A 27,343-nucleotide genomic window follows, 5' to 3' on the forward strand; every position below is an offset into this window, starting at 1 on the left:
GGTAAGGTAATGAACATGAACCCCTATGAGATGGACTTAACTTAAACCATGACTCTGCCCATAAACGGAAACTGTGAGTACATAATAGAACTATTATTTACTCAGGAAAAGTACACACATATTTGCCAAGGATGAAAAACAAAGACGTGATTTTTTTTCCTCCTGTGTAAGAAGGCATTATAGATTTTAGAGGTCAGTATCATGAAGGGCAACTAATAGGCTAAGTCACAAAAATAGCCTTTCAGTCTACTGTCCCAGAGTGGACTTGTCCAAAGTTGCTGATGAGAAAGTGACTAAATCCCAGCTCTGAGCCCAGGCAATCTTACTTCAGAGGCTCCCTCCAACTGCTGCATCTAGAAGAGGATGTATAACATATTGCAACACCTGAGTCTGAGTCCCGTATGATCTTGGGTAAGTCACTTCACCCTTCTTAGCTTCTGCCTCCACATCTGTAAAAGAGGATCACAATATGTACTCTACCAATTTCCTGGGGCTGTTGGAAAGATCTAAGGAACAAATGTGACAGTGAAAGAACTTTTTATATGTAAATAATGTACCATCACAGTGTAACTTATTCAGCTGTTAGGAGAGTTGGGAAGATTCTTATAAATTGAGGCATAGTCACTGAAATGATTCATATCTGGGTCTAAGTCCTGTCTGTGCTGCATGTTAGCTGTGTGACATTGCTGATTGGCATCTCTGAACCTCAGTTTCCCTATCTGTAAAATACATGTATATTTTATTCATTTGAAATCCAAGGGGACAGGAGAATGAAGGTCAGCCTGGTGCGACTCCTTCCCACAAGTCACTGGGACTGCGTGCTATGCTGAGACCCAGCAGTTCCAAGGAGGAGTGGGAGGGGCCTGGAACCAACTATGCACTTGACTCATTGGTGTGGAGCTGATGAGAGGGCAGAAGCCTCCCAGGTATGTGATGTTGTTTCTCTCCTTAACCCCTCAAGCGTGATTACATTTCTTCCTGAAAACAATATAAACATCAAGCTTTACATCTGTATTTGACATGAGCAGAACCTTTTTGTTTCTACACCAAGTTCCCTAGAAGCAGAGCCTGAAACCGAGTTTCTTGTACATGCTATTTGTTGAGAGTGGTCTCAGGAGAAACCTGTAAGGAATTGAAGCAAGTGAGATAGGGCAAGGGAAGAGGCCAAGCAAATGAATGGTTTCCAAGTATAGCTTCAGCCTGTTCAAGTGGGGGAGCTCTGGAGGTTGAATGCTGTCATGGAATTGTCCCACCTTAGTGCAAGGAAGTAGGCTTTCATATCCCAGTATCAGTTAGTCAGTGACTGCAGACTTCCCGGGATCAAAGAGAACAGTGGTAGAAGGCATAATCTCCCGGTATTTCCTGATAAGACAGCTACCATTAGCCAAGGACAATTCTCCAGAGAAGAGTGCAACTAAGAGCCATTACCAGGAAATAGTGACCAGAGGATGGGTGTGATGTAGGGGATCTGGGCTGGCCACCAATAGCATCTACTATACACACAGGGAGAAAATTTCACATGAAAACAGAGTGGAAACAGAGTGTGAGATACCTCTCTCACTGCTCTTCTAAAGGTCAAACACATTCTTTATCTAGCTCTGATTTACTTGGGTTGCACAGAAGTTGATGAGCTTGTCTTAATTATCCTGGTTCTGGCAATCATCTTCAAGATTTAAGCCATTTTGGCCGATGCCTTGATTTATCTTGGAGAAACACAGTATGCAGCTTTCCCAACAAGTGGTTTTGATTGTTTTTAATGCAGTGATCTTAGATCGTAAAGAAAACCTCGGTGATGATAAGATACTCTTTGGCAGTTTCTGTTTTAACTTGAGTCAGGTATGACATATCTGGATTTCTTCAATACTGAATGGGAACCACACATAAAGATATGCTTTTCTCTGAAGGGATGTCAGTTAGTGATGTATCAAGAAGAAAAAGTTCTTGTCATGTTTCAGAGATATAGCATGTGATTCCCTGAGCCCAGGATCTCTTTTCCCCATTGTTGGCCAGGTCTACCCAGGGAAATCATTAAGCCTTTGAACTTAGAAAAGAATATACATAATTGGTTGGATGATGTTCCCTGTTGAGGGGTCGTGACGTGTGGGGACTGTGTGGAGAAGGAATATCCCAACTGGTGTAATACCTGCCTGGAGAATGGATCTTTCTTGCTGAAATTTACAGGCTGTGCAGTAAGCAGTAAGTGGGAATATATGCTGATCACAAACATCTGTGAAAGAGGAAGATAGAGAAGAAATAGTTACCTATAATCACTTGTGTAAGAAACATCATTATGTAGTAGCCAGGCATGAGTATACACTGATACTCTGCCCCCAAGGAAGTGGAACATAACTCCCCACTCCTTAAGTGTGGACTGCAAAGAGTACAGTATTGAAAGGGGAACAAAAGAGTAACTTTACGGTGGAGAAAACTGACAAACTACCTCAGCCATGGTTAATAGCATCAGTGATAAGGCATAACGATAGCATGTAACCAAACCCAGAATCCCAGTCTCATCATGAGAAAAACATCAGACAAATCCCATTTGAGGGGCGTTCCACAGAATACCTGACTAGTACTCCTCAAAACTGTCAAGTTCATCAAAAACAAGCAAAGTCTGAGAAACTGTCACAGCCTAGAAGAGCCTGAGACACAGTGACTAAATGTAATGTGGGATCCTGGACTAGAAAAAGCACATTAAGTAAAACCTAAGGAAATCTGAATAAAGTATGGATTTTAGTTAATAAAAATAAATATATAGATTGGTTTCAACTGCTCCACTGAGATCTCAGAAGTTTACCTTGCATAGTTGAAAGAGCACTGGCTTGGGAGTCATAAACCCTGGCATTTCATCCTCTCTGCCATTTGGACTTCAGTGTCCCAATTTGGTAAAACTGGGCTTATGAAAATTGACGGACTTCCTTCACAGTCTTGTTAGGAGATCCAAATGAATTAATTAATGTAAAATGCTTTGGAAAGCATATAAAATTCTAGATCAATGAGGTGTCTTCAGTTAGTTCTTCTCATTCTGAGACCAAAATTTAAAGGGTCAGACATCAGAAACAAAATTGTTTCCTCTTCATAGCTAAAAAGACTTGGAAATTCTGGACTAAGGCTTGGCTTATGAGAAAAAAAAAGTGAGCAATGTGTTCATTATCGTTACCAGGGAAAAACTTGTTGTACGGCAGAAATTCTAATAATACCGAGGCTTATTGAGTGCTCACCACGTGCCAAGGCCTGCTTTTAAGAATTTTACTCATTTAATCCTCATTCGCAACTCCATGAGGTAGTTAAGATTGTTTTCCCAATTTTAGAGCCAAGGAAACTAAAGCACAATGAATTTAAGTAACTTGCTCTAGGTTACACAGTTAGTACAGTGACACTCTCAAAAATAGTGTTGGGGAAACATGAACTATAAAGGGTCTAGCAAGGTTAGGAAGAGATTGAGAATATCAGTGACAGAACTCTGATGAATTTAGGCATTATCAGACCGTGATTTGTTATTCAGAGAAGTTAAGTCAGCTGCTGCTTAGGAGTCAGTTGTTTTATTCCTGGAAAATGTTTTCCACTCTGCTGCAAATCTATACCTGACCTACTGAGGAAATAAGTTGGTGAAATGAATCCAGAAAGCAGAGAAAATGCTTCATTACTTTAAATAGCAGTACTAAGCCCATTATCATCCCTGAATTGCCCCTTCTCTGAGTTTGCAAATGCTGCTAATTAACTCATTTGGAGCTCAAGAGTACAATTTCATATGCCTCTACCAACATTCTCATGCATAGCAGAAAGTTTAATTGTTATCTATTTGTTTTGGACTATATAATACAAAATTTCAAACATAAGATCCTACCATATTTCATTATCGTTAAACCAAAATTGTGCTGTGAAAAAAATACAAAATTGATTCAAAAGTTAGTCTTTATGTTTATGGAGCACTTCATGTCTGCAGAGAGTGATGTGCACTTTCACAAAGTACTTCCACATCATTTTCTCACTTGCTTCTCACTGATGATCTGTGGTTTTAGAAGGGCACTGTCCTCGATTTACAAATAAGGATACTTGAGTCCAAGAAAATTTGATTGAACTTATGAAAGTCTTATGACTAACAAATTGCAAAGACATTATGACTCCTTCTATGTACTGTTTCCTAAGTGTTCCATTAACCTATTGCTATGTAATAAACTAGCCCAAACTTAGTGCTCACAAATTCAGAGGAACAGGAATTTGGACAGGACACAGTGGGGATGGCTCATCTCTGATCCTTCACTTCTGGGGCCTCAGCTGAGAAAATGGCTGGGAATGACTAAAATGGCCGGAGTTGGAATCATCTGTAGGTTTCTTTATTCACAGTCTGGTGCCTGAACTAGGATGATGTGAAAGTCCAGCTGGGAGTATAACCCAGAACACCTACACATGGCCTCTCCATGGGGCTTGGACTCCTTGCAGCATGGCAGCTGGGTTCTGAGGAGCTTCCTTAAAGGGAACGGCCAGGGGACAAGTGTTTCAGAGGAACCAGGCAGATGCTTCATGGCTTTGGGTGTCACACAGCATCCCTTATGCTGCATTCTACTATTCTAATGTTACAAGAGAGTCAATAAGCCAAGATTCAAAGGAAGGTGACTCAGTGGGGGAGTGGCAGGGTCACATTTGGAAGAGCTCATGGAATGGGAGATGCTATTGCAGCCATCTTTGAAATATACAACCTTCTATGGCAAGCACAAATACATTCTAGCACAAATAGCATAGAGAAAAAAAATAGGGCTCTAAGTGTTTATGAGATAAATAAAAAAATATTAAGAGCTCTCCTAAATACCTACAATAATAGTTGAGAAAATAAAGTTGAAAAAACATCATCATCCCATTCCTATTAGGGCAACAAAATATCAAAAAATTTAGAAAAAGTTAACAAAAATACTCAGGACCCATATGAAGAAAACATTAACTGCTCTGAAAGAGATGAAAAAACTGAAATAGATATATTGTGTCTTAATTGCATCATTTCTGACCAAATGTCATACATCAGGTTCCTAAATAACATAATTTCTGCTACAAATGTAGCTCATTCCAAGAAAAAGCCCAACATAAGGATACGTGAAGAAAAAGTATTAAAGTAGTAAAAAAATTATTAAATGAAAAATAAAGCAATAAAAAGTGTACCAGATACTAAAATGTTATGAAGCTGCTATAATTTAAATAAAGGAACTTTTGATAATTGAGTAACCATGTGCCTGAGACAGTCCCAGTTTACACCTCTTGTCCAGTGTAATTATGAGTAGTGTTCCATTTGACTCTCAAAAGTGTCCTGGTTTGAATGATAAATTATATAGTTACTGCAATTGATCATATATATTTATCTCTACTCCTCCCTTAAGCCCCACTTAAATGGCAGTCAATAATTTTGTAAAATATTAATCATAAGGTCCAAGAGAAAAGATGGTTGGATGGATGGGTGGATGGGTGGATGGGTGGATGGATGGATGGATGGATGGATGGATGGATGAACAGGTGGATAGATAGGTACGTTAGTAAATGAATAAAAGGGCAAATGGATAGATGGATAGGTAGATGGGCAGATATATAGATAACAGAGTGATCATTCAAGCAACATCCAACCAAGAAAAAAAAAAGGATCATATAGTGACATGTGTGTTATGGAGAAAATTAAAGTTGGGTACAGTAATCAAGAGTGACTGTGGCTATTTTTTTAAGAAAATCCTCTCTGAAAAGATTCATTTAAATTCAGATTTGAATGGCAAGAAGGAGCAAGTCATTCAAAGAGCTAGAAGGGATACTATGTCCAAGGAGAAAAACTAGTGCAAGCTAAGAGTCAATTTAGTTTGTTTTTAGAAACTTTTAATGCTTATGTAGCTGAAGCATTGTATTCATATAAGATTTGGACTTTGTAAGCCAGAGTAGGAAGGTTGGATTTCATCCTAAATGTAATGTGAAGCAACTTAAAAATTTTAAGCAGAGGAAATAATATTGATAGGCAATTTTAAGTGGGGAGGTATGGAGAATGGGTTATAGAGAGGCATGAGTAGAACCTGGCTGGTCAGTTGGGAGGCTATTGCAGTAGTCCTGGAAATAGGGGACAGTGCCTTAGACAAGAGCGGGAAAAAGACATGGGGAGGAGTGTTTGAATTAAGGAGGAAGTATTGACAGGACCTGCATAAACCATAAAGGAAAAGATGAACAAATGTGACTGCATGGAAATGTAAATTCTGTATATCAAAGAGAACATAAAGTTAAAAGGTAAACAAAAAATTAAGAGAAAATGTAATGTATATAAGGAAGGACTAAGATAAAAAATACATGTAACATAAAAAAGTTTAATATCCAAAAAATACAAAGAAGATATATATGAATAAGAAAAAGACAACCCAATTAAGTATTCAAGGTACATGATGTATACAATCTACTATCAAATGTTTGGAAAATAGAATTATAGATAAATAGATTAATAGATAGATAAGAGTTTAGTTTCCTGTGCTGCTTAAGCAAATACCATGCAGTGCGATGGCTTAAACAATGGGAATTTATTATCTGGTAATCATTAGTCCTTGGGTCCTCTGTCACATTGTAATGCACATGGTGGCCTCTCCTGGCTATTCTGTTCTCTTCCAGGGACCACTGAATTTCAGCTACTTCCTTCCTGTGGCTTTCTCTGTCTGTCTGAATTTCATTCCATTTATAAAGGGCTTCAGTAATAGGATTAAGACCCATTCTGATTGAGGTGAGCCACACATTAACTGAAGTAACCCCATTAAAAGTCCTACTTACAATGGGTTCATGCCCCCAGGAATGGATTAAATTTAAGAACATGTTTTCTGGGGTACATATAGCTTCAAACCATCACAGATGGATAGATACATAGACTGATATGGCAAACGTGGCAAAATGTTAAAAGTTGGTGTATTTGCATAACTGTGTGGGGAGTATGTTGGGGTTCTCTGTATGGGTTTTGTATTGTTTTTTACAACTGTCCTATAAATTTGAAATTACTTCAGATTAAAAAGGTTTTTAAAATCAAGACTAATAGGTGCAAAGATTAGAAAGTTTAATGATGCAATTATTCTTAAGAAATTTAGCCAAATTAATATTAAGGTTAACTGGAATTTGACTGGGTATTTACTGACAGGGCCACATAATACAATGTTTTCTAAGGACTATACATTAGTTTTACTGAATGTGCTTTTCCCTTATTCACAATACAAACTATTTCATGTCCAAAAACACAAAAAGCCATGATACACAACCTAATAGAAAAGTGTGCAACAGATATAAACACATAATTACAGAAAAAAATCAAATAGAAATAACATGCAAAAACATTCAACCTCTCCAGGAAACAAAGATTTACAAAATAAAATAATAAGATAGCATGTTAGTCTTTCTAGTTGGAAAAATTTAAAAGGTAAAAATAAACAATATAGTAAAGGAAAAAATAAAAGCTCAAATATTCTGTTTTGGTTGAGAGTGTGAGGAATTGTATAGTCTCATACACTACTAGTGAAAACATAACTATAGAAATTAGGAGGGCAATTTGTCTATATCTATCAAATTTTTAAATTGATTATGGAATACTTCAGGTATATTCTAGGAAAATACTTTGAAATATGTGAATGGAGATAAATACAAGAATATCCATTGCAAGAGTATTTGTAATGGTATAAAGAAAAAGAGAAGAAGGAGATCATCTACTTGTCCATTTTTAGAGATATTCACACCATGAAATATAATGGAAATACTATGAAGATATTTAGGAGTGATGCTGATATATATATGTACTTATTTAGAAACACCACCTTTACAGTGTTAGTAAGAGAAAAAAGGTCAAGTCACAAAACAATATGAGGAGTATGGTTTTATTTATATGTGGAAAACTAAAACTATATGTGAATGTATGAAGGTACACAGAAAAATATCTGGAAAGCTATAGGTTAAACTTCTGACCTGTTTCAATGGTGGGATAGGGAATTAGTTGGTCTTGCACAGGCGCAGGCTGATAGTTGAAGATGCATTTTCACATTTTACCCAATATACTTCTGCATTGTTTGAATGTGTAGCAGCACATATTTATGTATTACTTGAATAAGTCTTTTAAAATGGCAATAGTTAATATCTTAGAAAGAATTGGAGGTTGACATTCACAGAATGGGCTTCAAAGCAAAAACAGTTGTGAGACTTTGAGGATACTTCAAATTTAAAAATATCTTTACTGAACAAGACTCACATGGTAGAGTCCAATGTAGAGTCAGGTCAAGTGGCATTAGAGAAGTCGAAAGGAAATGCTCAAAGAAGGAAAAGAGTCCAGCAACTTGGCAGGGTAGAAGAAGCAAGGCAGTAATCTGTCAAACTCTCTGAGTCTCATTTTCCTTATCTATAAAATGAAGCATTGGCCATAGCAACTTTTCAACATCTTTTTTTTTTCTTTCTTAGTAACAGAATACTTTTGTTTCCAAAATTGAATCTTATAAAATCTCACTATTTGAAATTGATAAATGCATTTCTCTAATCAAAGGAGGGCAGGGGCCATGCCTTGAAATCCTCTAGTCTAGATCATTTTAAAAGCCTTTTTCATCTCTAAAATTACAAGTGAAAGCCCCAGAGAGTGTAGATAAAATTTGACTATGGGATATGAGGAACAAGAAGCCAAAGGGAATGGTGTTTAATATGCTATTATACTCTTAATACATGCAAGACATTTTAATATATTGATTTGTCTAATCCTCACAATCACCCTTTATTTTTTTAGCGCTACACAGATGAGAAAACTAGAAGATAAGGAATTGCCACAAGTCACACAGCAAGTAAGTACTGAGCTGGAATTCTAACCAGATTTGCCTAACCAGAAAGGTCACATTCGGTAGGTCTAGAGCACAGTGTCCTGCTAGGGGAAAGAGGACACAACATAAAGGCAGTAATGCTGAGGGTGGGGAGGAGAGAGGGGTGGAGAACTTCCAACACACTTCTCACTCTTCGAAGCTTTGCTTGGGACTACACCTATAAGAATCTATTTGGGGAACTAAAACTATCATGTGAGATAAGTTAAGGAAAACAAAAGCCAGCATGTACTTAACTGTTCAACCACATGGTATATTCTAGAACTTGAATTATTTGTGCTTTGAGTTATTTTTTAGGGGTGATAAGTTTTACACTACTACCATTCCACCCTTTCCAGATATTTGGCAGAACTAGAGCTGTGGTCAGTGCCAGTGGTGAAGGCAACGGAATATGTATCCAGCACACAATAGCACACACATATGCAGGTTATAATGATACCGTAACATCTGCCTCCATAGCATCATCAGCTGACTTAAGTGTCCATGGTAAGGCAGGGCTTTTCTGCATGCTTGAAGTACTGCATGCTAGATGTCCATACTTGTAACTCACCACTGTAATTGTAATTTATATTATTTTCCAAATAACTGATTCATAAAAGAGAAAGACAAGAGCTGAGTCATCCTTGCACAGCAAGATTTCCAAAAAGATCATCCTTTGTGGAATGAAAACAAAACGGCCTCCACTGTTTATTAATGTTCCCAAGAGTTATTATTATGATTATAGACATTAATGCTCTGTTGAATCTAATTATGACAGGTGAACAGGGTATCTGCCCGCAATTTCCTCCAAATTAACCTGAGGAACAACTTAAGTCTCTAGGTCCTGTCAAATACAACTGAGAGCATATTGTCTTCTGAGCTGGAAGGTTAGGCATGAGTTACACTGAATGCAGCCACAACCACTGCTATTGTTCATGCTAAGCCAGGATGCACATTTTTCTGAGTCACCACCATTCTCCAATTTTAAGGAGAATAAAATATTGGCATGTCCCCAATCCACTATTTGTTCAATTGCTATTTATATAAAAGGGAATTTAAAAAAGAACAAAGAAGGAATTCACCAAGACTAATTCTATGGTATCAAATATAATTTCAATTTTAATATCATTCAACATGAAGAACATCAGCAGTGTCACAGGAGAAACAGTAGATGTAGAAGGTGACTTTTTTCTATTCAAAAAAATAGACAGAAACCATGTCTATTCATATGTGCATCCCTCATGCCTCGTACGACCTGGCATGTAGTTAATGATCAATAAATATTGATTATGTAAATTAAAAAGGCCTAGTGTTGGGACTTTGTGTGATTAGAAAAATATCAATTTTTGTTTGAAGACAAACTTTCTTTCCTTTGAACTTTAAAAGTTAATAGACTTTTGTCCATTTGGTAGAATGTCCCACCATAGATTAAATTTGTGTTTCCTTTTCCTCTCTACTGAATGAAGTTTGGGGCGACCAAACATCCTAGTTTGCTTTATTTATGCCTGGAATCCTAATATAATTATTAATAGTGTCCTGTCACTATCAAAGATGTCACATTTAGGAAATAAAGTAAATTAATTAGCCATCTAGAAAAGTGCCATAAAATCATCTTTATATCACTGAAGATTGTGCCCTGGCAAAAAAGATCCTCCCCCAACCTAAAGAAAAGTAGGTGTGAGTACACTGGAATCACTGTGAAACCTTTCTAAGAAGATAGAACATTTTGAGTTACTGAAGGAAGACTCCCTCAAAAGGTGGTGAGAAAGTTTTCTCAATATCGGGGAAACCAAACTCTTTGAGAAGGTCCCTAAGGAGAGAAGGAAGACTGTAGTTCTGGGCCTATAGGGGATAGAAGTCAGACTAGGCCAACCAGCAAACCTGGGGCCTCCTAATGCCCTGAGAGGTGGCTGTGTGGGAACTGAAAGAGCCAAGCTTAGTGCTAGAGAGTGATACTGTACCTCCTCTAAGGACTCCTGTGGCCTAGGCCATAGAGCTGTCAGCAGTGACAAACACCACCTCTCTTGGGAGCAGTCTTCAACAGTGACATCATGTGACAGCCAGAAGCAGTGTTTGCTGATCAAACTCATTTTCTCTCCCTGTTTGGATGTGCAAGCCAGAATCTCACCTCTCCCTCTCTCCTCTGTCTTTGGATGGTCTAAACCCCCAGTGTTCTTGGAGACCCAAAAAAGGCAGGTGGGGATTCAAATGATTTTTCACATGGAATAAAAGAAAGGTAAAAGGTAATTTTAATTTAATACCAAGTTTATGGAACAGTTCACCCAAGACAGAGCATAAAGAACAGAAGCTAAATGGCAGTAAGTGATTTTAGGTAAGATTTTAGAAAGAATGTCTTGAACACAAAACAGAACATCCACACCTGGAATTGTTCAAGACCCAGAGTGGCTCACAATCAAATAGGCAGATGATCTCCTTGGGCCCCAGAGTTAGGCACTGACCAGGATCTCTCACTTCTATGCAATTCAATAAAAGTTTGCTCTAGGGCTTGACAAAGAAAACCAGATGACAATCTTTTCTTTGTTTCAAAAGAAATCTAGTCTCATGAAAAATGTAACTGATTCATAGAAGTTTCAGGAGTTATGGAGTTTACAGTTGTTTGGAGAACCATCTGAACTGCTAAGTTTCCTGTATACATAGAGGTACTATCAGAAAGGCTTCCAGAAAAACAAAGACCCTAGAAATTGAAAGCCAAAGATAGCAGTGCCACTGGGAATAGATGTTGTCCCTCTTTACCATGTGCCATTCCAAAGAGGTCTTTTTGAAGATGTCATGAGACTCAAGGAAGAAGAGTATAGAGAAGGCATAAAAACCAAGAGCACTGGAGAATTTATGGAAAAGACACATGTAAAGAAGGCTGTAAGAACAGACAGAAATGCAAGGTAAAATCATATAGGAGGACAAGGTATACGAAGAAGCTGAAAGTCACCCCAAACATGGTACATGTTTTGAGACAACTACTGATATTACAGTATGATTTTAGAGGACAACTCCTCAAAACAAAAGGATGACACAGAGATGTTAATGTATTTACACTGGAAGAAAATAATGAGTGAGAATCTGAGAATAAGAACCTAAAACTAGAGCTAATTTTCTTTTTTTCCTTTTAGGTAGAAGGCCAAGCAGTTATACAGCCCAGAGTTTACATTTACAGTTATGTAATGAGGGAGGTGGAACATGGAAGTCATACACGTAAGCAGTGTTAGAGCTGCTCTGATGTTAAATTCTCTGATCACTAATACAACTCCCCAAGATGATACATGGGGATTTTCACTTCCATGAAAAGTAAACTAATTTCTTTACAAAGAGCTTGGAGGTTCAAAGGGAAAACTACAGGTTGAATCTCATCTCTCATCTCAGTGAAAGTTGGAAAGATTAGTTGCTGCCAATTATGTAATATTTCTATTGTTGGCTATTTGGTGGTGGGTTGTCCTTTTTAAAAATTGGTTTCCCTGATAATTATGGAGCATATGGTTTATGTTCTAACTTCCCTGGGATTTGATGGGAGTTTTCCCAGGTTTCAAACTAAAATAGGTTCTTTGTTTGCAAAACTGTATTCTCAAGTCCTTAGTCACTGTATCGAGTTCGATTTTGGAAATCAAGGACTCTCAGTGAGGCCAGCAAGATTGATCTAATTAGTGAAATGGCCCCTTCAAAACTTGTTTTGACCAGTACTTAATATAGAATGAATCATTTCATTAATAGGCAGGCAAAGAGTTTGTAGAATTTCGGTTTAGTTACCCCACCCAATCCCCATCCTATGAATTGATTGAACTGTTAAGCCCAGTTACGAAACATATTTGTAAGAACTAAACAAACTCAAACGCATAAAAGACATGTTAAGAATCCAGTCAGATATGAAAAACTAATCCATGTGTTACAGAACAGAAACAAAAAGAGTAATTGTGAACTAATCCAGGTAAACAGGACGTGCTGTCATAATCAATTTAAAATCAAACACAAGGATCTGGCAATCTGATTCAGGAAAGAGAAGAAGGAAAAGCCTCCCTCACACAGTATTCACAGAGTGCCAGCCCTGATGGATACATATCAAGGCAAATGAGGGGGGCCTCATGGTTGCACAAGTCTTCATTTTTATTTCTCACCTTAAGGCTTTCATTCATTCAACACATATTGATGCATACAGTGAACCAGGTTCTAGCATACCCATTTCAATGCCTCTGTTGCCTACAATATTTATTGAGAAACAATAAATATCCTTGCTTGTTTGATTCAGCAAAATATTTGGAAAGAATCTTTGACAAAGAGCACCAAAACCTGGATCTAATTGATTTTCTAGTACTTATTAAATATTTGACCATGCACAAGTTAGATCCTTGGTTTTCTCATGTGTAAAAAGTGCATGAAAACACCTGCCCTGTGTAAGCACATATAAGCTTCTATAAAACTATATGTGGATAAATGTAGGGCAAATTGCTGTGTTTTTGCTTCCAGAAGGATGTGTTGAACTCTTAAACTCCAGACTGACAGATGTCAGAGATTTTGCTCTACTGTATAAAAAGCCCACAAAATTTCAGTGAATACTCAAACTACAAAAGAGATCTCAGAGTCCATGGTGTGTGCTATGAATCACAGAATTATTTAGGTTATTTACAGGAGCATGTATTTAGTCTTTATTTGCAAGCAAATTAATGTAAGATCCAGATTTTACACACACGTATTATCACATGAGCCCTCAAAGTCCATGAAGTGCCATCTCACTCAGAAAAAACTAAATTGAGCATATGTTATTTATTTTCTTCCCAGCACCATTTTCTTCCTTCCACTCAAAATAGTCCCCACTCCCACCCAGAGCCACAAAGATTAGCACATGACAGCCTGTATCTATTGTAATATCTCACCTCTCCCCTTGACAGTGATAGATTCACAGTCCTAGCCAGGCCTTTGTCACAAAATCACAAAGCTTTGAAGTATGAGACTGGAGCTGCTGGTGGCCACGCATGTCCCCTAATACATGGAAAAAGCTGGTCTGGGATAATCAAGATAACACTCTGCTTCTCTAGCAAAGATAAGAGACAAAGAGAATCCTGATGGAATTTGAACTCCATCTTCTGGACTCTAATCTAATTTTCTGGACTCTTCTCAAGACTCACTACTTACGTATTCTTTCAGTCCTAATAAATCCCTTTTATGTGTAAGCTAATTTGGATTGGTTTCTATCACAAATGCAATGACTGACCCACAGAAAAGGGCAGACACCCTCACTCACACTTTCTATTGCTTTTGGATTGCTAGCTAGAAGAATTCTTGGGGCTGGGAAAGTGACCAGAACACTTGTCCAAGGGATAGTCAAGGCCACAACCACTGTCGTGGAGAGGAAGGGGATGCTGATTTGTTGGCAGGTTGTGATAGCAAGAGTGGAATGAGTCTGGAGTCTGGAAGCCCCCAAAATTATGCTCTTCTGATCTTGAGCCACATTTGAGGTATGAGAGGCATAAACAGGGTATTAATCCTGGCATTACAACCAACTAAGTTTTTTACTTTAAGCCATTAATATAAACTTTCCAGGGCTGTTTTTTCAATCTATAAAACAAAGGTTTCACATTGCAAAATGCTGCAATTCTTGACGCTTTCCTGAAAATTTACTTTAAATGTAACAAAAAGTAATTATGAGAAATTCCATGCAAAGAATGGCTGGGGATAGTGAAATAAGCCAGACACAAAAAGGTAAATATTTATGATCTTGCTTATATGAAATATCTACAAGAAGCAAATTCCATAGAGACAGATAAATTTTAGCATAACAGGGGCTGAGGTGGGGTGGGGGGGAGAGGAAGAGGGAGTTATTGTTTAATGGATTCAGAGTTTCTGTTTGAGGTGATGAAAAACTTGAGGTAATGGACATTGGGGATTGTAGCACAATATTGTGAATGTAATTAATACTACTGAAATGTACAATTGAAAGTGGTTAAAATGGGAAATTTTGAGTTCTATATATGTGTGGTGGTTTGGAGCTATAGACAACCCAGAAAAAAAAATGTTCTTAAATTTAATCCGTCCCTGTGGGCATGAACCTATTGTAAATTGACCTTTTGCTGCAGAATGAAATTCAGACAGAGAGAAAGCCACAGGGAGCTGCCAGAAACTGAAATTTAACAGAACCCAAAAGAGAAGGGACAGGTCAGGAGAAGCTGCCATGTGTACTGCCACGTGTCAGAGCATCCAAGAACCAACGATCTCTGGCAGCCAGCCCCAGGACTCCAGTCTTCGGGCAGAAAGCATCACCTTGATGATGCTTTGATTTGGACTTTCTTTTAGCTTGAAAACCATGAGCTCATAAATTCCCATTGTTTAAACTGAACCATTGCATGGCATTTGCTTGCGCAGCCCAGGAAACTCAAACAATATGTTACTAAATAAAAAGTTTAAAAAATAATGATAATAACAACCAGAAAGTTTTCAATGAGAAATACTAACCTAAAAAAAAAAAAAAGAAGGGAAAAAAAAAGAATAGGTGGGGAGAGATTTAGATGAAAATAGTCCACTGGGACTATGTTTACTTTTAATGATAATAATAGCTAAAACATGCAGTGTTACCATATTCCAGATACTCTTCTAAATGTATTACATATGCTAACTCAATCATCATGTCAACCTTATGAGATAGATACTTTTATCCTCATTTTACAATTGAAGAAACCAAGGCACAGAGAGGTCAAGTAACTTGCTTTAAGTCACACAATTAGTGTGTCAGAGGCAAGAGTATGGCTCAGGCAATTGGTGTCCAAAATCCATGCTCTTAACCAGTATGCTACAGATCTCCTGTTGTTAAGTGCACCTACTTCTCTGCCTGGTGCAACTTAGGATAGCATGTGCTTATTAAATGTCAACAGATGAATTTAAAGCAACCTGTGTGAAGGCATTGATAGCAACCAGGTAATATGATTTATCAAAGTCAAGGTGGCAATAGCGGAGATACTTATCCAGTGGAACAAGATAACCTCTGTTGGGGATATCTTGCCACCGTACTCCCAAATGCATATCCCCTTTTGTCTTGCTCTGGCCAGGTTCTTGAAGCATTATGTGCAAGGATTAAGTAAGTTTTATTAAAGGTAGGATAATCCTTGTGTAATTTCCTTGGAAACTGGATTATATCTAAGCAGACTGGCTTTTAACAAGCAGCCCTACCACATGCCAATGAGAATAATCATAGAAAATAAACTGTTAGGGAGAAATATGAACAGAGAAGTAGAAGAATATGGTCACCAAAATACTCATTTGTTTTCTTTCCTACTTGTTAAATGAAGGCACTATTTCTTCTCTCTCATCAAGTACCTAAATAAAAACACATCCTTAAATCATGACTTTCTTGCACCCAGAGAGCCAACAGAAATGGCTTCTATAACTAGAGTCTATAATTTGGACAATGTCCTTATAATAAGATTTTTTGAAAAATATATATTAAATAAATTGGAATTTAGATGAGAATAAAATTTTGTTAAGTAACCTTGCTCCCCTTTTAAACAAGAATCAGATTTTCCTACATTAATTCTACTGTAAAGAATTATGTTACTAGAGTCAGAACTCAGTGTAATATAACCACTCCTTCATCAGACTGCCGAGAACCCTACCAGGAGAGCTTATCTAAGCAATGGAAAAGACCACTGTAATTATTATCTGCAATGTCTAGATTTGGCTTTGCAAAGCAGCTGAAGTTTAGTAATTTGTACTCTTATTGTCCTGTGGCTGCAAAGGTCTGAGAAACAAAATGGCCTAAAGGATCATTCAAACCTAAATCATGACAATCGTGAGAGTTTGGAAAATTTGGATGAAATGACAACTAAAAGCTCTCATGTAATCAGAACAATAGCTGTAGGAACCAAACCATTGGATCACTGCATCTACCGATCCCAATCTCCTGCCAGTTCTAAAGAAGCAATTAGAGCTTGCTCACTACTGCTTCCCTGTGCAGAGAGAAAGCTTTAACTCCTTGTGGTGTAGCCAGGTCAGCCATGGTGAGCAAAGAGACGCTGCCCAACCAGCCTGCCCAAGTCATCCAGACAAGGGGTCCTGCCCATGCCGAATCTTGGACTGAGCCCATCAATGCTCTCAAATGTGGATCTTAACCAGGACATCCAGGGATTGTTTTATTTTGTAGCTCTTTCCTCCTCGTGGAATGCAGTCTCACCAAGCCCTAAAAAAGATAGAAAACACTCCAACCAGGGGAGAATTTGCTGAGATCAGCCCACAGAAAAACCCTGCCTGTTTGAGCTCAGACATCTCTCCATTTGCACAAGGACAGAGTGCATGTCCTTTTTGGTCAAATAACCTTTGAATTATTTGCTTATACTGTGAGACTGCAGTGGATCTAACTCTCTATAGATAGAAACATATTTTTTTTTTTAAAGACCCTTTAAGAGAGGTTCAAGAGAACCCCTCCACTGAAGGCAACCCTAATGTTAAAAAGCAGTTGTGCAAGCCAGAAAAAATGAGAATATGGAGTGACCAAAAGGATTACCCTCAGTCTTACCCAGAAAATTAACTAATAAAACCTGACTTGAAAAGTTGACTCCTTCCTGTCCCCCCTGACAGTTTGGACAGTAAGAGTGATCTAGAGATGCTAGACTGAGTGGAAACAAATTTCTGACCCTGCCCCAAATTAGATGGGCTTCAAAAGCAGTCAATAGCAGCACTGAAGAGAGAGATCTTTGGATTTTATCTTGAATTTGTAGACAGCTTACTTTTTAAATCATTATTAAAATATTTCTAATCCCAACATAGACTATAAACTCGATGTGAGTTGGGATTATGCCATCTTTTTTCTTTTTGGGCCACATACTCTTTTGGAACTAGTGTCATAGCTATCACAGTAGCCAGCCTCCAAGATGGCCCCCAAGGATCCCCACCTCTACAGTATTCACACCATTGTATATTCCTCAGCCACAGTTTCCAAGGTTGGAATAGAGTATGAAATATGCCAATAGAATATGGCAGAGTGATAGGATTAGGCTTTACAAGAGAGTGCAGCTTGTGTTTGGTTCCCTCCCTCTGGCACATGTTTTCTGCTGACAGCAATGCGATGTTGAGGGCAGCCCTTTAGAGAAATCTACATAGCAAGAACTTGCAGACCTACCAATAGCCATGAGAGTGAGGTTGGAAACAGATTCTCCAACCCCAATCAAGTCTTGACATGAATGCAGCAACAGCGAACAGCTTGATGGCAAGCTCATGAGAGACCCTGAGCCAGAACCACACAGTTAAGCTGCCCTTAGATTCCTATTACCCTCAGAAACGGTGAAATAAAAAAAGATGGTTTATTATTTTTTAAGTTACTAAGTTTTGGGATAACTGTTACTCAGCAACAGATACAACAGATAACTAACACAGAGAGCTTGTACCCCTTCTCAGAGCAGATTTGCTACAAAACTCTTTCATAATGGTATTTTTTAATACAACTTGACTATAGGCAGAAGAGAGGCAACTGCAGACATAAATGGCTTATGTAGAGTCCATTGGGTTACAAATCTTTCTCATTGGACCCTGATCTAAGTATTTCTGGCTAGATAACTCTGGACCAAGACCACCTTACTTGCCTCTTTAGGAAGATTGCATGGTCCTTTTCTAATTTGAAGACTCCTAATTTCAGCCAAGACTGAGCTGTGCTCATCTAGTTTATTTTAGGCTGATTCCCCCCTGCTTGCACTGTCTACATTGCTCCTCATTTCATGTCCTTTTTTTTTTTTTAATTCATTCAACAAATACTTTTTGAGTATCACTGTTCTAGGTGCTGGGGCTACAAGCAATGAAAAAAACTAATAAAGTCCTTGGCCTCAAGGAGCTTACATCTAGCATACTCTCCTGAAAAGCTCTCTTTCCTGAGCTAAAAAGCTGTTATTTGACTTCCTCTACCGGCTACCTGGTCACTGAACCTCCGTCCAAGCCCTTATTTATTGGGATCCAGCACGAGTCAGCTTTTTCAATGGAAATCTCTGAGAGACAGCCCTCTTCTTACCATTTACAACAACCTTTAACAATTACTGGTAGTCCTTTATGCCATGCTCAGGCCAACAGTTAATGTGTCCATTAACACAGTTAATGGAGTTAGGAATTTGGCTTCTATGCCTCTAATGTATATCTTGCATGGCATTTAACAATTCACCTCACGCCATAAAGTTTTACTAAACAGCGTTTTTACGAACCAAAGGACTTTCCAGTGTGACGTCTCCTGCCCAAGATCCACCTGGACAATGCAGAGCTATAAGGTACAACCAATTCACTTAAATAAAAATTGGAACAATAAATATTATCTAAAATGCATATATAATTATATTTCCATACCTCAAATGCTTTTTCCACCCACCTTGGCTCAACTTTATTTTAATACAAATTCAAGTTAGAGGAAAACCCACATTCCTAGGTCACTGCAGCCAGAAAATAAATGTTATAAAATAATGGTCACAAAACAGTATTTCTCGACTCTATCCCCGTCTGCCTTAGTTCCTCCCAAGAAGTATGAGGAGTCTCAAGAATTCCTTGGGCCTCTCCAAGTTTCTTGGTGACCCACAGCTGGTGCTCCTCTTCCCCTACCCCAGTTATAGGGTGATGGTTCCTCCTACTTGGACCCCAAATGCAGCAGCCACCACCAATGCCTACTAACGGTGCTGCATAGGCTGTCAGTGCAGAACTCTGAGCCAAGTCCAGCATTTCCTGAACTGTTGCCCTCTTTCTGGCAAAGCTGCTGAAACTGTTACATATATGTGACAGAAATTAGTCTGAATATTGGGATTAGTTTGAGTGGGCAGCCACATGTCAACCCTTGTCTCCAGTACCGGTTCAACCCTTTCTTTACTGGGTTTTTTGCTCAGGAGACACTTGAACACATCAAATTCACTACCTCCTCCTCTGAAATTTTCCAGATTTGTTCACACATGCCTGAACTACTGGGTGATGATGGTTTAGGCTTATGCTGATACCAGATTCAATGGTATACTAGGAAAATTAGTTTGAGAAGCAGATTAACCTATGTGCTTTCAAAATAACAGCAATCTGTGAAAGTCACCTAAGAAGATGGATAGTCCAAATTAGAAAAAGAATACAGACCTAAAACTGAATTTATTCATTCCTGCCACATGAACTTGTTCAATAAAACTATTTCCTGCCTTCAACGTTTTCATTTCAGTTTTTAAATTTTTAGTCAGAGCCAAAGAAGTTTATCACCTTACTCAGTGTGTTAATTTTTAGAAAGCCTTTGAATTACAGCCTGTTGGCAAGGTCAGCCTGTTATTAAGAGGAAAGAAGAAAACATTTAGTTTATAGAAACTGGATTTTTTTAGTTGCTCTGAATAAAACTATTTAGTTGGTGTTATGTTCAGCTGTGATTTTGAAAAAACAAAACATAGCTCATTTTCTCTGGTTCAGAGAGTAAAGAGGGTTTTAACTAAGCAGTTAAGATTGCTAACTCAAGCTACAGTCACAGTTTTTACTTTCATCCTGTTTATTCATTACTCGGGTATGCTCTGTTTCATTCCTTAAGGTTACATTTTATAAGAAATATTTTTAGAAAGATAAAATTTGAAACTAAAAAATTTGCTGATAAGATAAATTCATTAAGATAATGAAAGTGCATAATCCAGAGCCACGAAAAAAAAAAGTTGTGGGAATAGAGCCAAAATGGAGGCAATCATATTTCAACTAGACCAAAACAAACAAACAAACAAAACAAACTAAAAATAAGAGCTACATCCTCATCCTATGTTATGAGACAGATGGACTGGATGGCCAATTATGTATTTTCTTTTCCAATTGTTGATAAAAGGATCACCTATTATCTGTATGCTATGTTGACCTAACATGGTAAGAGGAAAGCAATGTTCAAAGGCAGCAAATCTCTTCCGCCGGAATGTGAACTCTTTGGTAGGCTGTTCTGTGAATAAAAAAGTATATATTGCTTTTCAGAATGCTTCCATTTTTATATTATATTCCATCAATGAGCTCACTAGTGGTTAACTAGTCTTCTTTCCCTGCCCCCCAAAAGAAAGGGAAAAAAAGTGGAGCCAGTGAATGCCCTATGGAGAGGACAAAAAAGGAAGCAAAACCTGTATGTACTGGCATGTTATAAATGTAAATTATAGGACATCAGAGCAAAGAAGGTACAGGATTACTTCAGTGATATGCAGACAGTAAGGAAAGCCAATTTGCAATTATGTGATTAACACAAGAACCAGTGGTAACAAGCAATGTGTTCTTATTCCAAACATCTTTGCTACAAATTGCTGTTAAAAGCTTCTCCCTACATTTTCCTTTTGTCTTTTGACTGCATGGTGATGATATAAGAAAATTGCATAATAACTGCAGAATGTCAGGTAACCACACAGGAAACCCTTTTAATTATAAGATGCGATAGTTTACATTACCCAGCTGCATTCTCTCCGGTTATCTGTGACCTATCAGTTCATTTGTAAAGCTCCCATTCATCTCAGGCTGTGCTTTGCCAGATGCCAAGGTCTTCCCTGACTGTGGTCAAGGGCTCCTGCAGCTTGACGCAGCACCAAGTAGGGATGCTCTCTCCAGTCTCTCCATGCTGGGTACCAAAGGCTTGGCTGCCATTGCTTCTTGGGCCCGCCGGGTTCAGGTCAGCAATACCCAAAAGATTCTGTCTATCCTGGACTCTCTGAGGAAAGTGAAAAGTATAATTGATGATGCAGGCCGCATTTGTGGAATAAACTAAATAGATCTTCCTTAGCAGCTAATTTAAGCAAATACATACATAGATACGTGTATATGTGTAGATATACACATATACATAGTATGTATGTATGTAATGTACAGTTTGGCATTATTCCCTTCTAGCATTAATTCTATTTTCCCTTATTAGAGAATGGTGAATCATTTAATCATGTGTGGCTAAGAAGAATATGATTGCTGTGGTCTCACTTATGTCCTCTTTTTTCATCATCCTGGTTATCTTATGTGTTATCTGCTGATATGCCCGGGTTTTTATGCTGTTCCACTTCCTACTTTAGTATGTCAGAGCGTTTTTTCCTTTTAGCAAGGCTGACATGGTAATTTACAGTGCATATTCAGTATCTTTGATGGTAATTGCTCAAAATTCAATTTTGAAATACACATAATGAACTCGATTTATAGCTCAAGACATTGCTGTTCCTCATTTGCTCTGGATTAAATAGTGAAATGTAGGGAGAATCACTCTTCATTCACAGATCCTCTTGAAAATATGTACCTGTTTCTGTGAATGACTTTGCTCTCTGCCACTCTGGCTTTTGATAGTATGAGAATGAATGACTTTCAGGCTGAATGCCACCAAGCAGGGGAGGGAGAAACCAGATACTATTGTGCAGAAATGGATCACCTTATCCGGTGTTCTCTCCAGCTGCCACTACCAGAGGCTTGCTGTTTATTCCATGACCATTTATATACAGGCTACTAATGTTATGTCTGAAAGAAAACTTGTTTAATTTTTCCATGGGAGGTGGGAGTGTGAGCAGTGACAGAAAGTGTAAGTAGAACTTTTAGATCAACATTAGAAAAGTTTTATTTTATCTGAAAATGATGTTCTAAAAATTAATCTGGTTAAAAGATTTCATACTGGAAAGACGTATTGATGGTGTTTTTTCTGGCCTCCAAAAAGTTCCATTCCTTTTTTTAATAAGGGCTGACTGGTAGTGGTATCCAGCCATGGGGTCCTGAGTTCAGGCGGTATCCCAACATGCCTATTGTCTTCCACCTTACCCTCTGCATCAACTCTTCCCACTGGAGTCACTCTCTGAACTTCCAGTCTTGGTTGTTGCTCCATCCCCCTCCAAAATTCCTAGGCATGATCGAGTGTCTTCCTACTCAGTGGGCTCACACACATTACAGGCAGCAAAATTCTGTACTTTGGGAACTGTGATGGTTAGGTTCATGTGTCAATTTGGCCAGGTACCCAGTTGTCTGGTCAAGCAAGCACTGGCCTAACTGTTGCTGTAGGACATTTGTTGCTGCTTGATAAACCAGAGGCTGTTTCTTAAATCATCAGTCAATTGACAGCAGCTGTGACTGATGACATCAATGAAGGGCGTGTCTTCCACAATGAGAATGCAGTCAGCTAGCTTTAATCCAATCAGTTGAAGACTTTAAAGCAAGACAGAGAGAGGACCTCCACTTCTTCAGCTAACCAGCGAAGCATTTCCTGAGGAGTTCGTCGAAGTTGCCAGTTCATTTCCTGAGGAGTTCAAACACATTCATTGAAGTTGTCAGTTCGTTGCTTGAGTTCATCAAACATCTTCATTGGAGTTGCTAGTTTGCTGCTTGCCCTATGGAATTTGGACTTGTGCATACCCACAGTTGTGTGAGACACTTTTATAAATCTGTTAATACATACCTCTTATAGATTCTGTTTCCCTTGAGAACCCTAATTAATACAGGAAACATAAAGACAGGAAAGATATATACAATTTTTCAAATAGCGAATAGAAATTGTGTATTTATCCATAAGGCCACATATGTCTCTTTGTTTTAGCTGAAATTATTTCACATCAATACAGTAACACTTATCTCAGTATTATTAAAATATTCCACTGGCTACTTTAAGAAAAAAAAGCAAAGACAAATTTTAATGTAAAAACTCCATTGGCTTTTGATGTCATCAGAAGAAACTCCTGAAACATGAATGGCAGACCAGAGAAATTTAAAATGTTCATCATGTGATTGACCTTCCAAGTGGGCCGAGTGACAAAGATCTGCCTCTGATAGCAGTAAAATATTTTGAAGTATCTTTTCATTTGCTCAAGTTTGGTACTTATCCTTATCACAATCAGGACAGTCCTGTGATTTGGAACTTGATAATTATGAACTATTAGTTACAATCTGGATTTGTGATATAATGGGAAAAACAATTATCTCAGATGGAACATATTTATCTTTGTTTAGTTAAATCTAGTTTCTTTCCCAAACCAAATCTTTCAAATCATGGAATCACAGTTGGTGGAAAGATTGGGAACAACCACTATAGCTTACCTACTTCCATTCCCTTCACTCCTTTCCAACTGCAATTGCCCTAGTTCATTCCTTCCTTTCCTTTCACTTGGACTGTTTTAAAAGATTTCCCAGTGGTCTTCCATTCATTTGTCTCTCTTCATTATTTACATTGCTGCCCAATTAATCCTGGTTAAAATTTTTCAACACTTCACTATTAATATCCTAAGTACAAAATTCCTTACCTTGATATTTAAGCTCCTTGAAATCTAACTGCAACCTGCATCTTAAGTCTTAACCCCCATTACTGCCAGTCAAGATGCACGACTTGCTATTATTGGTCATGGCAATCAGACATAAGGCTCTGGAGTCATACTCCTGCAATTCAAACCCTGACTCTGCCACTTATTAGCAATGTGACTTTAAGCAAGTTCTTTTACTCTCTCTGGAACTTAATCTCCTCTTTGGAAGAATGGAAATTACTCAAAAAAGTTAGGTGTTATCATTATTATTAGAAGTATCTGTCTGTTTCTTGCCTTTCAAATTTGTTCATTCTCTTTCTCTGGCTAAACACTCTTCACCCCTTTTCAGTCTGTCTAAGAGCAGTGGTTCTCCAAGTATGGTCCCTGAAAAAGCAGCATCAGAATCACTTAGGGACTTGTTAGAAATACAAATTCTTGAGCCCCACTTAAAACACATATACCTGATGTATACTAAACTATGAGAATCAAGATCCACTTCAAATGCTACCACATGAAGTTTTCCCTTATCCGTCCCAGGGTACCTGATCTCTTTCCCTGCTAAAATGCTCAGGACACTTTGTGGCTTCGCTTACCATTTATCTTCTCTTCTTTGCCTTAAACTATGTATATTTCCACCTTATTTTCCCCTTCCCTTTACCAAATTGTAAACTTTTCTCAGGGATCTTTGCTTACTAATCTTCAAGTAGGAAGCAGCGCTTGATGAATTTTCTTTCAAATACTTGTTTGACTAAATTAAATTAAATCATCCATGATACTCAAGGTATTAGACACTAAAAAAAGAACTAGAAATAAAAGGAAAACTTTCTAATATTTATTAAGAACTTGTGTTCTGGAACATTTAGCAGCAACATGGATTGAATACTTCAAGTCCTTAATTGGAAGCAGTTTCAGGATAGGCAGAGGAGTTAACGTCCTTCCATCCTAAAATCATCTCTTCATTCTTTGATTCTGTAGATTGGGATCTTTTTTAAACGTAATTTTCTGAATGCATGATGATGAATAGGGGAACGTAATTCTAAGGGTTAAGGCCAAATCAATGTACAAGCAGATGGTGCTGTAAAAGTACTTTCTATTTTATTTGCCTGCAAAAGTTATATACAATGTTATTATGTTTTCCATTTTACTTGTTACTTTGAACTTGAAAATGAAGCTAAATCTGTTTCATTAAATTGCAAATACAGTAAAACAACACATTATCTCTATTCCCTATGAGTGCTTGGGAGTTTGTCATTTATAAAAAGAAAGGAAGGAGTACTAATTTTTAAAACATCGTTCACTAATTAGTACCAATAAGCAATCAAAGAAGAAAAGAAAGGAAAGGAAAAATAAGAAATTGCTTTAAAGTACATAGGAGTAAATGAACTTCATTTGAGGTCTCAGGAATATAGATGCAGGAATATTATTCTGCATATTAGAAGTATACAATAATTTTTATTTTAAACCAAAGATGAGTCTGATTACTCCATAGAAAGGCAAAAACTGGTTGTAAATTGTTTCTAAGTGGTTCTCTGATTCTAATGAAATAAAGGCTTAATTTCTCTCCAATACAAAGCAGAAGTTGACACACATTTATCCATCCACATATTTTTTAATAAATTAATCCATATTCATACTTAACAATATAAACAATACAGAAATGCATAAACTAAAATGAAAAGCATCCCTTCTTCCAGACCCAAATCCCATTCTGCAGGAACTATCACTGTAAATGCCTTACACAATCCTCCCAGAAAAGTATTTCTATCCGTAAAAAAGTATGTAAAGAATTTATGTTTAAAAAGTGAGATCATAATAGAATATATTATTCTACAACTTCTAGATACATACTTCCGCATTTCTACAAATATTTCTGAAAAATAGTGTGACGGTTAAGTTCATATGTCAGCTCCGCCAGGTTATGGTGTCTGTTGTTTGATCAAGCAAGAACTGGCCAGATTGTTACTGTGAGGACATTTAATGGACTTAAATCATCAGCAAATTGATTGTATCTATGGCTGATGACATCTATAATCAACTGAGGAGATTGCCTTCAACAATGAGAGAAGTCTCATCCAATCAGTTGAAGGCTTTAAAAGGGGAAGTGATGATTTCAGCAATCAGAAGAGAGAATTTCCATCCCTACTACAGTCAGTCAGCTTTTCCTGAGAAAATTCATAGAAAACCTTCATCGGAGTTCCCTGCTTGTGGCCTGCCCTACGGAATATGAACTTGCTCATCCCCACAGTCATGTGAGACAATTCTTATAAAGATCTTATAATACTTATAGGTAACACCTGTCAGTGCTGTTTCCTTAGAGAACCCTGATAATATAGATAGTTTCCTGGAAGTGGAGTTGGTAAGTCAAACGATATACTGAATTGTCCTCTAAAAAATGTGTATAACATATATTACCACAAAACGTGCCTGGGAATACACTGTCCCCACACCCACACCAACACTGGATATTATCTAACTTAGGAAATATTCCCAACCTGATAGGTGAAAAAAAAAAAGATTTATCACTGTTTTAATATGCATTTCCTGAAAATATGTGAGGTTAAACTTCTTTCCATGTGTGTCTTTCTCACTGGAAATGTTTTAAAATAACTTTGTTATGCAGTTTTCATTGTGGGTAAAGTAGCAAATGTAGAGTAAGAAAAAAGAAGAATAAAACCACCTTTAACTCCATAAAAAATCACTTCTTTTAGATATTTTTGATTGAACATCACCTGCATGCTAGACCCTTTGCCTGGGTCTGGAAATATAATGATAAACTGGTGGCCACTTAGACTTTTTCAATTCATGTGTGCACAGTTGTATATAATTTAATGAAATTATCATGAACAAGAATACATTTTTTGATTGTTTGGATGCTTGATATCATCCAAGTGATAGTTGGGCGCAGTTAAACACAAGTCTTATTTTCAAGCAGTTATTGTGACTTTCAAGTGATGGGAAAGGAACACAATTTCATTGGTGAAAACTTCGTTTCCTTTCATCTAGTAGTTTAACTATACTACTTACTTTCTTTGGCAAGCCCTCTTAACTTCCCTACAACTTTAAAAAATTGATGAATAGTCTGAACTTACAGATAATCTAAAGGCATGATTTCACCCTGTTCTAACCGTATCTATCTATAGACATGAAGACTGTTGCTTTTAGTTATTTATTTGGGGGAGGGAGGATACATGATACTGGCTGCGCCATGTCAGATATAAGGCACCAGCTACTGAAACAAATTCTACTGTTAAAAGTGATTTAAAGACTCTCCAAACACCGTCTTTTAAACTTTTTCACAATGTTACAATCTACTTATATTCTTTACTGAAT

General features: G+C 37.6%; 1 long non-coding RNA gene across 5 annotated transcripts in view; it reads right to left on the reverse strand.

Moving 5' to 3' along the window:
• LOC119508587 overlaps window positions 1-27,343 on the reverse strand; it is a 133,769-nt gene that overhangs the window by 14,828 nt on the left and 91,598 nt on the right. The window contains exon 6 of one of the 5 annotated variants that reach the window (XR_005211502.1): window positions 2,144-2,227. The exons of the other annotated variants lie outside the window; for them this stretch is intronic. This is a non-coding gene — a long non-coding RNA (uncharacterized LOC119508587). The remainder of the gene's footprint in view (window positions 1-2,143; window positions 2,228-27,343) is intronic. 5 annotated transcript variants of the gene reach the window in all.

Source organism: Choloepus didactylus, chromosome 13 (genome assembly GCF_015220235.1).
Source record: "Choloepus didactylus isolate mChoDid1 chromosome 13, mChoDid1.pri, whole genome shotgun sequence".
Lineage (NCBI taxonomy): Eukaryota > Metazoa > Chordata > Mammalia > Pilosa > Megalonychidae > Choloepus > Choloepus didactylus.